The sequence below is a fragment of the Dermochelys coriacea genome, chromosome 3 (assembly GCF_009764565.3).
Source record: "Dermochelys coriacea isolate rDerCor1 chromosome 3, rDerCor1.pri.v4, whole genome shotgun sequence".
In the NCBI taxonomy this organism is placed as follows: Eukaryota; Metazoa; Chordata; order Testudines; family Dermochelyidae; genus Dermochelys; species Dermochelys coriacea.
Genome location: NC_050070.1, coordinates 151,752,672 through 151,771,026, shown reverse-complemented (window position 1 = coordinate 151,771,026; position 18,355 = coordinate 151,752,672). Strand labels below are relative to the sequence as shown.

The 18,355-nt window shown below is 37.9% G+C and overlaps 1 protein-coding gene across 2 annotated transcripts in view; it reads right to left on the bottom strand.

Moving 5' to 3' along the window:
* The window catches only part of ZFAND3 (zinc finger AN1-type containing 3), a 265,533-nt gene that overhangs the window by 245,189 nt on the left and 1,989 nt on the right, over window positions 1–18,355 (bottom strand). The gene's annotated exons all lie outside the window — the stretch shown is intronic.

The following is an 18,355-nucleotide window of genomic DNA, read 5'->3' as shown; positions in this document are numbered from 1 at the left end:
CAGGCTCCAGAAGGGAATTTGGGGCTGGGAGGGGGCTCAGGGCTGGGGTGCAGGCTGCAGGAGGGAGTTTGGGGCTGGGAGGGGGTTTGGGGTGCAGGCTCCAGCCGGGTGGTGCTTACCTCAAGCGGCTCCCGGTCCATGGCACAGTGGGGCTAAGGCAGACTCCCTATCTGTCCTGGCTCCGCATGGCTCCCGGAAGTGCCTGGCATGTTCACCTCCTAGGCGCAGGGGTAGCCAGATAGCTCTGTGCAGTGCCCGCACCTGTGGGCACCCCCCAAGCAGCTCCCATTGGCCATGGTTCCCAGCCAATGGAAGCTGCAGAGCCAGAGCTTCCCGGATCACCCATGCCTCAGGGCCGTAGGGACATGCCGGCTGCTTCCAGGAGTGCTGCGCCGCTAACCAGATTTTTAACGGCCTGGTCAGTGGTGTTGACTGGAGCCACCAGACGCCCTTTTCGACTAGGCGTTCTAGTCGAAAACTGGACACCTGGCAACCCTACCCATCCTCCAGGACTTGCCCTATTCATCAATTCAAAATTGACTCTGAAACCTACTGGCAAAAAGACAATATTATTTTATGGCTGATCATTTTAAAAGAGATTCAGCTAATCCAGTGTTGGATGAAGTAACAGTTGTGGGTGAAAGAGTAAGGCTATATGCAGTGGCTCCTTAAAGTGCTGCCCAACTGCATATAACTTTCCTGAGTCTACTCTCTAAAGGAACCCTGCCGAATGGTTGGAAAGAGGAAAGAAGAGAAAAAAATCCATGACTGCTTTTGTGTCCCCAAATCTAACCCCAACTGTTGTGGGCACTAGACAGAAGATATGATGTATAGGCCCTACCCAGATATCCTAAACATACATCATCTGGCATTCTTCAAAAAGAGCTTAACAATTCTGTCACAATCCCCTTTAAATTGCCTCACTGGGATAGGATCTCCCCGAGATTTCTGGGTGTAGTTATATTTCATCCTCACCTTTCTTCAGCTTTACATATCTAGAAGATTGGGATGGATCCGCTCTCTTTTCTCAACTGATTTACCCTCTTTTCACAATTAACCAAAACCCAATGGTGCCTGCTGACTTGATCGCCTCTCCTTGCAGCGTTTCCTGTGCAACTATCCAACATTTCCAATCAATGCCCCAAAACTACACAGCATGTCAAAATGTCCCCCTAGGATCCAGAGATTGTTCCACTAGGTGAAAAGCAGTATCATGCCAAATGCAGAGCATTCTTGAATCACCCACCACCTGGAACTAGACATGATGTGACCAGTCTCTGTAAGAAGTATCTGTCTACCTTTGTCTAACAAGCTTTGCACTCAGAGAAATGTCTCTAAACTTGTTATAAATCACTCATTCAGTTTTCAATCTCATGTTTTTCCTGACCTTATTGCTGAACAGCTGTGGCCAAATTCAGATGCATGCTCAGCTCAGACACTTCTTGGTCTATTTGTACCAAATTACTACTCCCATATCCAATTACTTGCAGTAGCTGCTCCATTTTAGCATTTTGAGCAGGTCTATGCAGAAGGCTTTGAATTATTAATTTACTTGACAACTTCACAACTTCTACACGATACATTATTTTTCTAGTTTTAGAAGACAGTTGGCTCCCTGTAAAGTAAAAAAAATAGCACAGTTTTTATATGGTTGTTTTCAGGTCAAACTTTGCTCCAAGTTTAGGTTTAGCAAAAATGAGTTTTCACTGAAAAAAAAGCTTTTACCTTAGATTTTAATCTCTTTGGGGCTTGGACTGTATCTGTACAGCACATAGCACAAGGACACCACTGAACAAGTAGTAATAAATAAGGTAAAGCCAATAGAAGTGTTCTCATGATTGTTATTTAATTCCAGTGAGAATCAGCTTGTTAAATAACTATTCCCCAGTAGTTTTAAAACCCAAATAGTATACTGCTGTGATAAGGCATGAAAACTTGTGCGTTAAACTGACTAAACAAAAGTAAAACTGGTTAGCCTAATCTATTTTCATTGTCTAAATGAAGAGCCATGCAAATAGTAAGCAACTTATATGGTGAAATGTTATATTTCCTTTTTAGTTTTCAGTTTTAATACTCAAGTGTGCTACTAACAGCTACTAAGAAAAATAGTTTAAACATCTATGATATAACCATTGTCCCTTCAAAGAAATTACATTCATGGCCATGGTCTAAATCCACAAATTTAATTTGCTTTTATTTCAGATCCTTCTATAGTATATTACCCTCCCTTTTCATTTTAAGCATCGGATAGTATTTTCTGTCAAAAATTCACCAAGAAATACAAAAGCTTAACCTCCTGTACTAAGCAAACTCCACAAGAATTTTTCTTTAAAAAAATAAAACCATCAAGGATCTCTCTGAGAAGATCTAAAACATCCCCGCCCCTTCACAGGTTAGGGTAACTTTTTAGAAATATGAAAATGAAATCTGTTCCAAAGCAATCCTCATTTCCTATACTGCACATGAACGTTGGTTTGTCATAGTATAGCTGCTCATGTGTGTTGTGGATTTTTGCAAAAACATAGCATATGAGAGCTTTTAAAAGTTAGTGTAGAAATATTAGGATCATCTGCATATTTATGAAGCAGATACAATTTTGAGCCTAGCCACTTGACATTGCCTGTTTAAAATTTGTCCCTAAGCTTTAAGCAAACACACAAGATCTGAAATTTGATGGTTAGAGGAGAGAGAGATCATGACGTGAACTAGGTCACCTGAAATGCGTTGCCTTAAAATAGAGGATTTATCCTCTGACACAAGTGAGAGGAGCCAGCATTGAAGCGGCTTGTGAAGAAATCCTCATACACACTGAACTATATAAAATGTGACTAATAATTCAGCATGTATGCTTTCTTTAAAGTGTTTAGAGTAGCAGTTCTCAACTGTGGGTCGGGATCCCAAAGGGAGTCAGAACCCCATTTTAATTAATGGCATTAGACTTGCTGGGGCCTGGGGCTGAACCCAAAGCCTGAGGGCTTCAGTTCTGGGTGGTGGGGCTCTGGTTACAGGCCCTGCACCTGGGGCCGAAGCCCGTGGACTTTGTGTATCTCTTCCCACCCCCCGCCCGCAGGGACTTGGGCAAGCTCAGGCTTTGATCCCCACTCCTGGGGTTGTGTAGTAATTTGTTGTCGTCATAAGGGGGTCATGGTGCAATGAATTTTGAGAACCTCTGGTTTAGTGAGGCAACAGTCCTTCATCCACTGACAGACAAGGGACTACAGCTTTCTACTGGTTAGTACTTTGTTTTCTCTAGCTTCTGTGCTTTGGATGAAAGCACTGAGTACAAATTTCAATGTTCAAAGTTGTCACTCTATTAGTATGACTATTTTTGTGCTGTAGTTCATAATATAAAATATTTTAAAGTTATCAGTCTAACTTCACAACATGCACTAAAACAAGGGAATCACGGCAGCATCTTATACAAGCCATTTTGCTGTTTTCATCACGGATCTACTTTGGGAGACCATGGAGAAACTGTAGAGACAGGCCAGAACATTACCTTCTTTGCTTTTTACTTATTTTACCTCATTTAAAATGGAGGGGTTAAATCCAATTACTATGCTTATTTTATCCAATATTCACACATGGGGCAATCAGGGCAAAGTGGGACATCACACCCATTTTCATGCAGAGTGAACAAGGCTCCTATCTCAGATTAGTTTTTTATGCATTTGTGAACAAAATGCTAGTCAAAGACATTGTAACCATGCACAGAGTGATCATAAACAGTAAAACAAAAATGAGCCCCTGTTCTATTACCTCATACAGAATGCTATTATTCGAGCTACATGGAACTTTGTTAGCAGAGGGGAAACCACTGATTTTTAAGCACCTAATCTATCTTCTGCAATACGCTAGAGTTGCAAAGTAAAGGATCTCTCCTGCGTCAGAGAAAAAGTTATTTCAAAATAATGGTCCGTTTTAAATGGAGGCAGCAGCTATAATGACTCAAGTTTAAACAAACAAGACCTGTAATTTGCCCATAACTTTTCAAAGTTGTTTATTTCTCCATTCTGTAGTGGAGAGAGAGCGTTCACACACAACTGGGTTCCCTTGGCTAAGTATTTTTAGAACTTTTCAGCATATAGCATCCTATTAATTCCAATCTAAATAACCAAGATGTCAATCACAGCTTTGCTATCACCAAGCTTGGAGACTGCAATTCCTGTAGGCTGAACAAATACACAAGTATCAAATCCTCTTAAACTTGTACTTTCTGACCTCTCGCTTGAAAACAGCTATTCCGCCTGCTCACACTACTCCCCTTAGTTGCGGCCCTCTCTTTATCCTGCCTTCCTCAAACCTCCATAACTGCAGAATGTGGTGGAGTGGAAATGATATTCTTTCATCGGTGATGACTCATTTCTTCGAACTGAGTGACTAACCCATCACAAGCTTGCCTTAAAAACTTCCTTATATTTTTAGGTCATGAGTGACAGTCTCCGTGAAACATTTTGACACTTACTAGATGCAACATAAAAATATTAACAAAAAATTATTAGAACGAAGTTTGGCTGTGGTTCCCCCCCCCCCCTCCATCCAATCCCACATCTCAGCCTGTCTCAAATGTCCTCCTGGATGCATCTTCATCAGCTTGAACTTTACATGAGATGGCTTAGTCCTGTTATGGTGGGAAGTTTACATGTTTTCAAAACTGTTTGCATTTAACACAGCTAGAATCATATGTACTTAATACAAGCTTAACTATAGGTGGATATGCCAGCTCAGACTATGATAACTTGCCCTAAAGACAACTTTCACCATGAGAATGTTTTCATATCCACAGTCTGATCTGTGACAAATTGCGCCACATGATACTAACGAAACAAGATGACGTTGTCAGAAGCAGATATGAATACGTACATTTTCAGTTAAGTGTGGTGGTTTGTCCAGCTAGCAAGCAAAATGTTTGTAGAAAATATGTAACAGACATAAAGGCCCAGCAGGAGGAAGAAAAGCATTACTGATTATTTAACTAGCAAGTGCCAGGACAATCCCCCTCTCCCAAGCCCTAACCCTCTGGTGCTCCATTTTTGCATGGTAGGACTGAGAGACAACTGCTAATCATCAAGAATACAAGTATCTATGGCACATTCATTTACTGAAGCCTTATTGATTAAAATGTCTTTTTACACTTAAAAAATTAAAAACCAAAATTGTTCAGCAGAAATGCTATCAGAATGACTTATTTCATCAAAACTAGGTCTCAACTACAGAAACTTCTTATAAACATGGATGTTTTCTTCCTGAAAATTGATCATTGTACATGAACATTCTTATGTATTATTATTATAATGACCCTCAATTGCACACGATCAATCTAAACAATGACAGATTGCATACAGGCCATTTCTTTTTTGCAATGATGATCCTTGATTAGTAATTATAAAGAAATTGAGGTTCTCCATAACTTGCAAAATCTTCTAACTATTTTCAATTATAAAAGCTAGTTACAGCTGAACTCCAGTTATATATGCTAAGTTAAAGCCTACAACAATGGTATTTTAACCAAAGCCAGAAACAGATTCGCAAATCAGCAAACTAAGGTGATAGCATTAAAAAGAAACCTCTGTACCAGTAAGGTAACCAAATCAATTTCCAATATCAGCAGCTTCAAGAATTTAATGATGTTTCAGCTACTTGAGCTGAAAATACTGAAAAATAAAGTTGAAAATTATAATAAAATTCACTAGTGTCTGCCTGTCGGGCAGCAGTAGATTTAAAGCACCCACTGCAAATACCTAAAACCTTCATCTGGCCTAATTCTGTCCAGTTTAGGTTTCCAATTACTACGCTATTTCAAAAGCAAATCTTAATATACATCATTGCAGAATACTATCTAAACTCACACAGAAGTAATCAGGCTCAACATGTTATATAGCTATAATATAAAAGTGGTCACCTGACTGTGTATATTTAGTCAGGTCCCAAGTCAAGTGACCCAAAAACCAGAAAAGGAAACAAGCTCAGTTCTTCATTTTCTCTCACTACTTCCCACCCAATGCTTTGTTTAAACAGTATATGGCTTACAGAAGTGTACATGGTCTAGATGTTCACAAGTCCAGAGCCACATATAAAACAAGCAGTGAGGAAGAAAAGCATCAAAATAGCAAAGGGCTTGTTAAAATTTCATTCGCACCTTGTCAGACTGCAGTCAGACCTACCACCTGACACCATCACAAATGCAGTAAAAAAATGATGCTAATGCAATATTAAGGTTGAGACATGAACTTTATACTACTTAAGAAATTCAAAGGTTAAGCTTCCCATAGCAAAATTAACTCAAACACTGCATATATTTAGGTTTGTCAATTGCTGTTTCTGCTGTGTTGCTGTGGAAACCTTAAAGGCACAGGTCAAGATAAGTCACCATGAAATAAGGAGTACTTGTGGCACCTTAGAGACCTTAGTCTCTAAGGTGCCACAAGTACTCCTTTTCTTTTTGCGAATACAGACTAACACGGCTGCTACTCTGAAACATGAAATAAGGGTCATCTAAGGGTAGTTTTTTCTCCAAGACAAAATATGCTTTGAGTCGCAACTTAATTTAAATAGGATGGCATTAACATTCCTTTTTAAAAAAATATTAATTGGTTTGTTGTAAGAAATGAGAACAGTCAAAATAATTGTAAGAAGCGATTAAAACTATTTAAGGACCCAGACTCCACTAGCAGATAGAGCCAAATTTGAATAAAAAAATCACAGGGGAGTCTTGCTCAGTAGTGAGCTGACCAGGGAGACAGACCAATACTAAGTCACAGAAATCAAAGCCAGGACACACACACAGTCATATGCCCAATGCTACAAACCCTTATGCATGTGAGTAACTTTGCTCACATGAGAAGCCCAGGTGATTTCAGGATCATAAGAATAAGAGACATTATTAAAAGTGAAATAATTATATTAATAGTGTTTACTTTTTACTATGCTATTTACTTTCACTATTCAAGTTGAGTGATGCAGAAAAGAGACTAGTCAATTTCCCCTTCAGGTTCTCATATTGTACCACAATACTGCTCAGAGATTATTTCTATTTGCTGTGCTGTTGTAACCATGTTGGTACCCGGATATACAAGGTATTACCTTACCTACCTTGTCTCTCCTATTTCTTTTGGTATTTTAAAAGTAAAGGAAACAATTCTACTGGTCTTAGATCTCACCTGGGAGTAAAATAGAATATTTATTTATTGAATTCAATTTTTTTTTAAAGAAAAAGAAAATCTGCTGCTATATCAGCAAAGTACCCAACACTAAAGTCAAAGTGTTGCCCAGAGAAAGGAAGAAGAGCATCCTTCCTCTAGGCCCCACGTGGTTTTAGTAGAACCACCAGTTACCTGGTCATTAGGGAAGGAATTACTAAATTACTTGTGGGTGTAGTACACAAGTTGAAAATTAAAAAAAAAAAAAAAAAAGAAGCAGCTACTCAAACAGTAGAAACTACTTGCCAGAGAAACAAATGAATTGTTTAGCAAGAATTAAATGGCACACTTCCTACATCTAACATCCAACTAAATAAACAGAGGAGCATGCTATCAGAAAACATAAGAGAAAAATTACAAGCATTAAAAAAATTCCATCTTCCTACCACAGACAGTTATGAGGCTTGGAAAGTTATTTTGCAAACTAAAAAGGAATAAACCTTCATCAAATTAACTGAATTATTTCTAAGGCAATTTCATTTATTTTGTACATAAGTATTAAATGCAGAGCCCCACTATTCAGCAAAAATACTGGAAGATTAAAATGTGATTATAAATTGCTTTCTGCACAACATTCAAAAATGATAAGTTAGCATATATGGAGACTACTAAGCATATTTTGGTCCATCGTAAGTGCCCTGCATTAATTATACCAAAACCAACTATTCATTCCATGTTTGAAAAAGATTTCAGGAACCCCAAGCAATGACCAGTTTTTCAGTCTTCTAAACTTTAAAGAGACTGAATAGGTTTCAAGACTTTTCCAGCACCAGATTTTCCTATACAAAATTTGAACAACAAATATTGACACAGGATCCTCAACACTGATATTGGAGCAAACTTTTTATAGGAGGGGCTCAAAAAGGCTCTTGCTCTTTCAAGGTAGCTTGGACTCAAGATCAATTCTAAAAAGGAAACCATTGGATGTAAAACTGATGAATACTCTATTAAAGCTGTACCAAACTAAAATAAGAAAATTCTTTTCTGGTACCAATCATTGTTAAAATACTATCAGCTAGAAACCAAAAGGCATTAATAAATCAACAAGTGTGTTAACACACACTGAGTCCAGCTTTAGAAATTGTATTCTCCAATAGCCAGCCAGCACTGAGTGGGACAAGGGGGGAGAATTGTTTGTTTTTTTTTTTTTTAATTACTTAGAATCCCAGATGTAAAGATTGGATGAAGTTCTCCAGGATGGGCCAAATCTGTACTAAGATTTTCTGGGTTAAAAAGAAAAACAAAACAAAAACAAAACAAAAAAACCCCAAAAACCGTTCTCCTAAAAACCCAGTGAACTAATTTTGTCATTGCCATATTTTAACACTTCCTTCATTCTTGATGCACTCTAAAAAGTAATGCCAGCACATTTTTAAAATAAGAAGTATTACTTTGTCTAACATTAAAATCAACACTTGCTCCTGCAAGCTGTTATCAGCAATATCAGGCCTAAGATTTAGCTCCTTTCTCAAGCTAAAAATGTGTTTCAATGACCTGCAATTGATTTTTGTTAAATAAAAAACACTTTCAAAGACATATAATTGATTCGCCAACAAGCTAGACTGCATGATATTGATGACATCTTGCACTAAAATAGTATCTAATCAACAGCTAGGATAACCATACAATTTCAAATACTGTGGGATTCCTCTGCAAGTGAGACAGCTTTGCATACTTTAAAAATACATATGTAACTTACTCTGAGACATCTTTCACAAACAGCATATAATTAGAGATCAAAACGCTGCCGTCACGGTGACAAGGCCAATCTCTGTAATATGTGCATATTGTGAAAGCGGATCTTGTTTTAGTGATTAAGCCAATGAGACAGGACTTTGGATTCTCTATGATAAAGAGCTATTCTGTATTTTTCTAACTGCTCTCATTCTAGTACTGCTTATTTCTTTTTCTTTTCTTTTTAAAAGATATTTTGAACTGATATAGCAATTTTCATTCAGGGATCTCAAAGTGCTTTAGAAACATTAGTGGCATGATAGATAAACGCACTCATTTTAAAGGGATGAAACCAAGGCACAGATGTTAAGCAGCTCATCCAAGGTCACAGACTATGTCTGTTTAAAAGCTGGAAATGGAATTCATTTCCATCAGTTTCTTACTAAAGTCATCAAACAATGCTCCCTGCCTTTTTTTTTTTTTTTTTTTTTTAATCAGTTTGCCTGGTTGCTTTTTAAAACTGCTTTAGAAAAAAAACAGTATGCACACATGAACACATGTACAATTTATTCTCTACAGAAGAGTCTGCATAGAATAAGTGTTTATCATCCTTTTTTATACATTTATTTATTTAGAGCCATTCAAATTGGGCAAACTACATTTTTTGTAAAAACAAGCTTTTATAAAACCTATGTCCAACAGAAATGTTTTCAAAATTATTTAAATGCCAATAAAAACAGTCTTTTTAAAACAAAAATATTTCCCTGAAGTGTTTACAATCCAAAACACTATAGCACTGAACTTGCAACCTAACTGCCTGCATTCATCTTCAGTGTACAAGATAAGAGAATGCAAGAAGTGAGCATGATAAATAGCGAAAAGTGAACATGATGCTTATGATTCTGTTTTAATCACCTAAGGCAGTGGGGTTCTCAAACTGTGGGCTGTCAGAACACCAGGAGCCCACGGAATACTTCCTGGAACTAAAAAATAATTAAATACTTTTCTAACATACTCTTCCATGTTCACAGGTGCTGTAGTTGCCACAAGGATGTTATTCAATTGCCAGTGAGAAAAGTGATGGTGGTACACACAATTGTGAATGGAAGAGGAAGCATCCAAGTCAAGCTCTCCATTATGATAGCATTCCCTGCTACGAACATTTGAAAACTCTTCATTTAAGGCACAATTTGTAACACAGCTAAAGAACTGTTTACAATATATGGGACTAATCCTACATTTCCTGTGTAACTATGATTCCCAATGACTTCAATGAATGCAGGATCTGGCCATATGATTTTTTAATATGATGGTATCTCTTTAAAATCTGAAGTAGCAGTTGACTGTTTTTGCATGAGTCTACGGACACTACCCAAGATCTACTGGATACCACTGTCAGCTCTGGCACCTAGATAAACCTCTATCTGAAATCATAAGGTGCTAGTCATCCACACAGAGGCTTCATTTTCAGAATCATTTTGCATTTGTCACCGGCAATGTCTCCAGCTATATTTGCCCACATATTCTCTCAGGCCCCTGCAGGTCATTTTGTTTTGTAAATAATAGATCAGGAAATACTCAGACCTGGACCTTTTAGAATGTTTCGCATCTGGAGAAGCCAACTGTCACCCCACAATCACACGTCCCATTTATGATTTTTAGAAGAAATTGTAAGAGGACTCTTTCTCAGTAACCCCTGTCCAACCTGTATTGACAGGAAAAAGAATATCCTCTTAGTCATTTGAGTAAGACAAGTGGGAGAGGTGCCATTTTCTCTTTAAAAAAAAAAAAAAGAAAGAAAGAAAAAGGGTGGGGGGAGGGGCGACAAGTCCAACTAGTTCACTTGTCCCCAGATTATCTGAACATATGGCTTCCTTCTGAGGCCCAAAAGAGGATCTCATCACATGATCACAATCAACATTATAGAAAATTATATATATATTCACTGCATGCCATTCTCCTAAGACACCTGCAGGATATGTACACCAATGTACTTATTTTACAGTTAACTAATCCATCTTCAAAAAATGCTAATTTGAGAGGACAGGAAACAATCACTCCTCAGCTTCAGGCTCAGAATATAAACAGAAAAAAGGACTTTTTTTTAATGAAAACATGGTACATCCATCTCGGATATATGCACTTATGTGCTGCCAAAAGAGACTTGCATTTATTTATTGATAAAATAATCTAATTTCAAAGCCATTCTCAAATCTGAGAGAAATTTCCAGGCCAAGTCAATCAAAATTTTCAAATCAAAACCAAGCTCCTCAATGAAAATATGTAACCGACTCATTTCATGACACTAGCAGAACCTGTGTGTTCTATGGCCAACTCCTTCCTTAATCAAAAGGCGGACATGACTCTGAAGGCAAAATTAGCTTTTAAGCCTCCACTTTTCATTACTTCAAGGATGTAGTATTAGAATCCTTTAGAGTTCCATGTTCAGAACAGTTTTTATAAACATTTGTGAGAGTTTGGTGTCAGTGTGAAGACAAACTTAAATATCCCTTTTAATTATGAAAGTTATGCTTACTTAAAACTGAGATGTACATTGACAACCCTTTTCAGAGTAGCAGCCGTGTTAGTCTGTATTCGCAAAAACAAAAGGAGTACTTGTGGCACCTTAGAGACTAACAAATTTATTTGAGCATAAGCTTTCGTGAGCTACATCTCACTTCATCGGATGCCTTTTGCATTTTCATCCTTTTGTTTTATTGACAACCCTGTGTCTCATGGACTATGTTCATTATAAGATGTTAGAATAATTTAAAACGAACTGAAAAACACCTCCAATTAAGTCAAATGACTCAATATGTAAAGCGTGACTTATCTATAGCACAAAATCAGTGTCAGGTTCTTGAGTGACACACATTATACAGTAGTATAGTCTATGTTATTAAACAGTATAAAACCAAAGAAACACTTTGTAGTTCTGACTATGGAGCAAATGTTAGCATTATTCAAGTCACAATACTTTCAGCTTACCATAGTTTGAAAAAAATACCAGACACATACCATTCAGAAGCTAATAAGAAAGACCGTAGGTGGCCTAAGACAAATGACTCTAGTGCTCCCAAACTGCTCCAAGCTTCACCAACTAGTAGAGCGAAAATGACTTGCTCCTTATCAGTTTACATTCAGAAGGTTATCTTTGCAACCATTTTTTCTATATGAAAGCTTGTATTATGGAGAAATTCATGGTTTAGGTGACTAGATTTTTCACCCCCTGGCTTAACTGGAGAGATGAACAGATCTCTAGTTCAGCAAGCATACCAATGGGTTTTCTTAAACCAGATATTTTCATATGCCATCTGGTTTTTGTTCATTTTTAGAACAGCAAATTTAACGTTTTTCCTTTGTCTACTCTCATTTTTGTTTCTCCAATTTTGAACTCATTGGTCCAAATGAAGAAGTTATTTCCTATATTCATAGTGGAGACATTTCTGTAGAGAAAGCTGGTTTACTACTTCAACAAAATATGGCTCTATGTGATAGGCCAGCAATTTCCATTTCAATGGTTCAACTTCAGCAACAAATGTACTTTTGAAATAGTTTAGCTCCAGTCCTGAAATTGATACCTTGTGGCAAGAATTCTACAGGTTGTGTTCTGTATTCAAAGTATCTACTTTTATCAATTTTAAATTTACTATCTTTCGATTTAAGTGGATGTCCCTTGCATCTGACTTACTTGCTCTATATTAGTCATTATTTTATATAACTCTAGTTCAAAGAGAGAACATAATAAAAGAATCCTAGACTGTTTCATTTTCCCCTCATATTGAAAAATTCCCATGTCTCTGATCATCTTCAATATCCTCTATGATGAAAACTGATGCAAAGAATTTTAGTTTCTCTAAAGTGTCTTTATCAACCTTAATTACTCTCTTTACTTCCTGGTAGTCCAGTGGATCAACCCATTCTCTTACAGGCTTCCTTCATTTCAATACAATACCTAATTACAAAGCCATGAAGCTGGTGCAAGACAGAAAGTGGTGGAAAAACTTAATTCAGCACCACCATTGCTGCTGAGCCAATGGATGGAAATCAAAGAACAGAAGAGAACATCTAGCTCACAGCAACTGTTGTAAGGCCTTATTTATAAAGTGCTTTGAAACACTCGTGTGAAGATACTAAGAGATCAGTGTTAATGAGTTCATATCTAGGTAAACCAGAAATATTACATTCAAGTATTTGTCACACTGATACACACACACACAAAGACAAAATCAGATCCTAACCACTAACTTAAGACATGTTAATTACCCAGTTTAAGCCTTGTAAAGTGCACCTGGATAGGTAGGTGCCCCATAAACCTTTGTAATAAAATAAGCTGTCTCCTTTCTTTAAAAATTATGTTTTGGCTCTCCTATCAGAGAATGAGTTTTCACTTAAGTTAAAAAAAACCCAACAGTGATTAAAGGCAGTGATTTTTAAGCTTTTTTATGTTTTACTATGGATTTAAATCAATTCACCCCATTTAGTGTCAGGAAATAACAGCTTTGGGTAGAGCTAGACCTAAAATAGGCTTCCTTACCTCAGCTGTGTCAAGACTCCTCAATTCTGATCCACAGCACCACCATCAATCCGCAGTTACTCCAATGCACCTCAACTTCGACCTACAGTATTCACTGCCATTCTAATCCAGTTTTCACTAAAGACTCCAGTCAACACAAATTGTAACAAGCTGTATGGTAGTTCTGATGTGAACAAGAACAAATCAACAATTCATTCTCTAATGGCTTGCTCCAGAACTTGAGGCTCCAGATAGGAAAGGCACCATTAACCCATTGCACCACCTTCATCGCAGTGGAAAAGCATTTTCACAGAAACGTGTATATTTCTACTACTGTCTATTCAAGCCTGGTTTAGGTGGCAAGGATGTGGTGTTCTGGTACAAAACAAAATGAAGCTTACAAAGGCACCTTTAGTTAGGTAAGAATGGGGACAGGAGTGGACTCCTGAAATTAGGAAGTGATTTTTAAAAAGATCACCCAGGGTCCTTGGAGAGGAAAAAAAAGCTTCAATCTCCAAGTTAACCACTGGCCAGAGAGAGCTTTGTGAAAAATCAAAGGACTTTATTTTATTTAAAAAAAGAAAACTTATTTGATTAGTAAAAAGGAAAGCTTCACTGATCCCATAGTCAGAAATTAATCATGTAACTGAAATTTATATTCTGTTGATCAACTGCTTCATACTATATTAGACAATCACAAAAGGGCCAGGTTAATGTGACAGCAGCATGGTAATGTACTAACAACTAGAAAATTCAGGTTCAGAAGTAAGTTCTGGATTCTCCCAGGACACTAGAAAGCTTGGGGCTGAATGTGTCACCATGTATAGGATGGAGGCAGTGTCAGTGACAGGCAGGATAAGTGGTAACATCCTACCGAACCCTTGCTGGCCTGTTCTCAAAGCAGTATTGCCATCAGCTTTGGCAGAGTACAGTACCTTATAAATTGCCAGAAATAAGATGGGATCAAACTAATCATACTGTGTTTTCAATCAACTTCCTGCTAGCAGCCACCATTTTGAGAATGGAATTCATTTGTTTTATGCTTATTAACGTATTTCCTTCTTTTCTGGTTCTAAGGCATTGCATACAATGTTGATATGGGCTTTAAAGGAAATAAAAATATTCACTAGAGCACAAATAAAGTTGTCAAGTTATTTCTTCGACGTCTCCCTTCCCCACAGTCAACTCCTAGAAGTCCAGCTGGTATCTCAGCTTGTAATATTAACCCATGCATATGACTGCTTAATCACAAAGGTCCCAGTCCTGCAATGAGCTCTGCACAAGGACAGGAATCCATTTGTGTAGAGAAAGCCCTTCCAAAGTCAACTGGGATCTTCCTACAGGATATCCATAACAGGATTGGGTCCTAAATTTGAGCAAAACAGCTCTCGGTACCAAGAAAAATAGCTTGATTGGAGTACATATGGCATAAGATATATGTTTGTGAAATCTGCAGCTCTAAAAGAAAACAACCAATGCAACCTGCAGTCTGTGATTCCAAAAAGAAACTGAAAGAACGTAAATCCAGTATAACTGAAACCCCAAATGTATGTTGCAATGCTCACGCTGCCTGAAACTCAACAAAGCTTATGACATGCTATAATAATGGAAGGAAAGAATAGTGAAGGTATTTCGAAGATATTGGAAGCACAAATTCTTTTGTAAATGAAGTTCTAAGAGATTATTATAGACTAGGTTTACAGATTTAGGCTGTCTGTTCGGATTCCTGAAATGATTCATTAAAATGTAATGTTCAACCCAATGCTCCACTTGACCTAAAGGGATTGTTCCTTTTATTTTTTTTTTTTAAATGACGCATAAAGAATAACTGAAAGGTATTTTTTGTTTTTCCCCCTTAGAAAAAAGGAATGTCATGGTCTTGCTAGAAGGCCTCTGGGAGCTTTCAGGGCTTGTTATTGTGAGCTTTAACAAAGATTAACATTTATAATTGAAGTTAATCATTGATCTTAAATAGATGTTTAAAGAAAGTTTTACATATAGTCTGAAAAAAAATCCCTTCTCCTCAGTTGTTCAGTTCGCAGTCTCTTGTATCATCACCATTTTACTAGTTTTCCAGTAAACATCCAATAAACACAGAGTCTTCCAGCCAAAAAAACAGGACCTAAATGTCTAATATAAAAACAAGCAAAAGTTTTTTAAACTTTTCAGACTTTTATGCATCCCCCCAGAAACCAGCAACAAAATATGGAATCCTCCCTCCTCCTCACTCCCTCCTTTGTACATCACTTTTTAAAATGCATGTTTCCTGAACTCCTGACGTTGTAGTTCACCTAAGACAGATTTTAGTGCTAGGACAACAGCAAGTATTTTTACATGAAAGGCCTACTTTATTTGTAATAAGAAAAGGAGTACTTGTGGCACCTTAGAGCCTAACAAATTTATTTGAGCATAAGCTTTCGTGAGCTACAGCTCACTTCATCGGATGCATCCGATGAAGTGAGCTGTAGCTCACGAAAGCTCACGCTCAAATAAATTTGTTAGTCTCTAAGGTGCCACAAATACTCCTTTTCTTATTACAAATACAGACTAACACGGCTGCTACTCTGAAACCTGTCTTTATTTGTAATGCTCCTTTTCACATTTTTCTTAACATGCCAAATGTTTGTGGATTACTGTAGAGAACATTCACTTTAGGCAAAAGCTAGTACTAAAAACATTACACAGAACTTCTATGTTTCATCACATGAAAATAATTACAACCTTTTCATATTTATCCAAGACCAACTTCCTGGAGTCCAGACTAGCCCATTGGCCTAGCATACATTGTTCTACCACAAGTGTGATTCAGGATCAAGGGCAGCCTTGAGAGAAATCTTGATCATTAGACTAGTGGGGAACACTGAACAGCCAAAGGTTTCCGAGAGAAGAGAGAGATGTGCACCACTTACTGCCTGTCCACTAGTACAAGGATCAAGATTCCTCCCAAGGCTGGTGATAAACTGGATTTCCACTAGGAGGACTTGCCAGCATAGCTACAGCAGTACAGCTCTACCAGCAAACCATTTCTAGTGTAAACAAGGACAAAGAAAACAAGGACAAGTGTGTCTTCAGAGATCAGAACTACACACATACACAAGCCAGCTACTCTACAGGATGCTTAACAATGTCAGCCTCTGATAACTCAATGACGGAAAGTCTGAGTCTCTGATAAAACAATCTTTCTCTTTTCTTTTCCTTCTGATAAAGTATATTTGTGTTCTGGAAAGGTGCCAGATTGACAGAACGTGAAACTGAAGCCCTGTTTATCAACACAACAGGTAAAGAAAGTGAACTTTTCCATACTGTTCCATTGCCAAAGTATTTCAACCCTACCTTGGAGTAATAACTGCTGGAATGACATCCCTTCAAAAAGGGGGGAAATTAGTCCCAATTGTGATGGGTGTTTGTGAGATAGGGAGAAATATCCATCAATATATAGGCAGCATCTTTAAAGGGCCATTTTCTTCATAGCCTCATTTCACCATTTGAGACACCAGATTTTTTTCATGACAATATACTGATGTCACAAACACAGGACATTGAACTCAATACAAAGTTCAGCATGAAAAGAGTTGTGAGCTGAACTTTTCATAACTCCTTCAGTGCCTTTGTAAATCATCACTGATCACAGAAGCCAGCACATCATAATGGAAATAATAGCAACTCTTTTTCAGTCATGTTATAGAAAGCATGAGGCATGAATACAGGAGACCTAGTAAATAAAAAATAAAGTAACAATTTACTATATATTTACAATATGCCTTGTAGGTTCACTCCCAATGGAATCATCATATTTGTCAAAGTTCAGACTTGTATCATAACTCACAAATGGGATTTAATTTAGAATTCTGCCATTCCAATAAAATCATCAAATGTAGCCTATTGAATAGTGACCGTTCTAAATCACTCTTAATATGCGTCCCTCCGCTCCTCCAAAGTACCTTAAATTGTATTATATAAATCCCAAGAAGGTACAGTCATAGACAGGTATAAGTCTCAGGTGGACTCCCACAAGTCTACCTATTTACATATCCTTTGAACACTCCATAAATAAGAACTTTAGAGACCTACATTTTCACCACACATATTAAAGACACTTTTTGTTCATGTCTCAGCCAGCACATTCCATATGCCACAATATATCTACTAAAAACCGATAATGGAAACATCATTACCAGGCCTGGCCCAGAAAGTGAAAGAAGAATCAAATGGGCAGTTATGTTTTTTCCTCCAGCACAGAAGAATGACTTTTCCCTCGAAAAACAGGATTAGCCAGCAGATGACATGGACCATCCCTAGCATGAGGCCTGCTGGGAAGGTTTTATAAAGTGGCAACAGGACACCTTCTGTATTGCTAATCATATATACATGGCTGTATATGGCTCTTTACAGACCTAAAGCAGGACAGACTGAAAGTTACATGCTAGCCATATCTATGAAAGACCAAAATTCTTGAAAGAATTCAAGAAAGTTGCCTGCTTGGCACTTTGCTGATGTCACAATTATTCCACCTGGGGGCTCAGAAACAAGGTGTGTTAGTATCAATAAAATTGAACATCTGGAGGGATGGGCAGAGAGAGACATTGAAGCTGCTCCCTTCAGGAAATTCTCTACAATTTCTAAAGGCCATGGAGGAGCCCAGACAAAGGTGTCAAACCTGTGCGGGGGAGTGGGGAGGCAGTAACACATGGGGATGACTAAATAATAATAATGTGATAACTAATACAAGCCACAGACACACACACAGATGGGAACCCCACTACAGAAAGCTATTCAATGCCTTGAAACGAGAATACAGATGGGATATTTTGGGACGATGTAGCGGCTGTCGCCACCCCTACTAAGCCACTTGTACTTGTAAATCAGGAGCCAGCCACCCCCTCTGTGATGCAGCAAATACAGTCACATGCCTGGGGGAGGGGCCCCTCTGACAGGGGAAGCCCCCCCCTCACAGCAGGGGCTACAC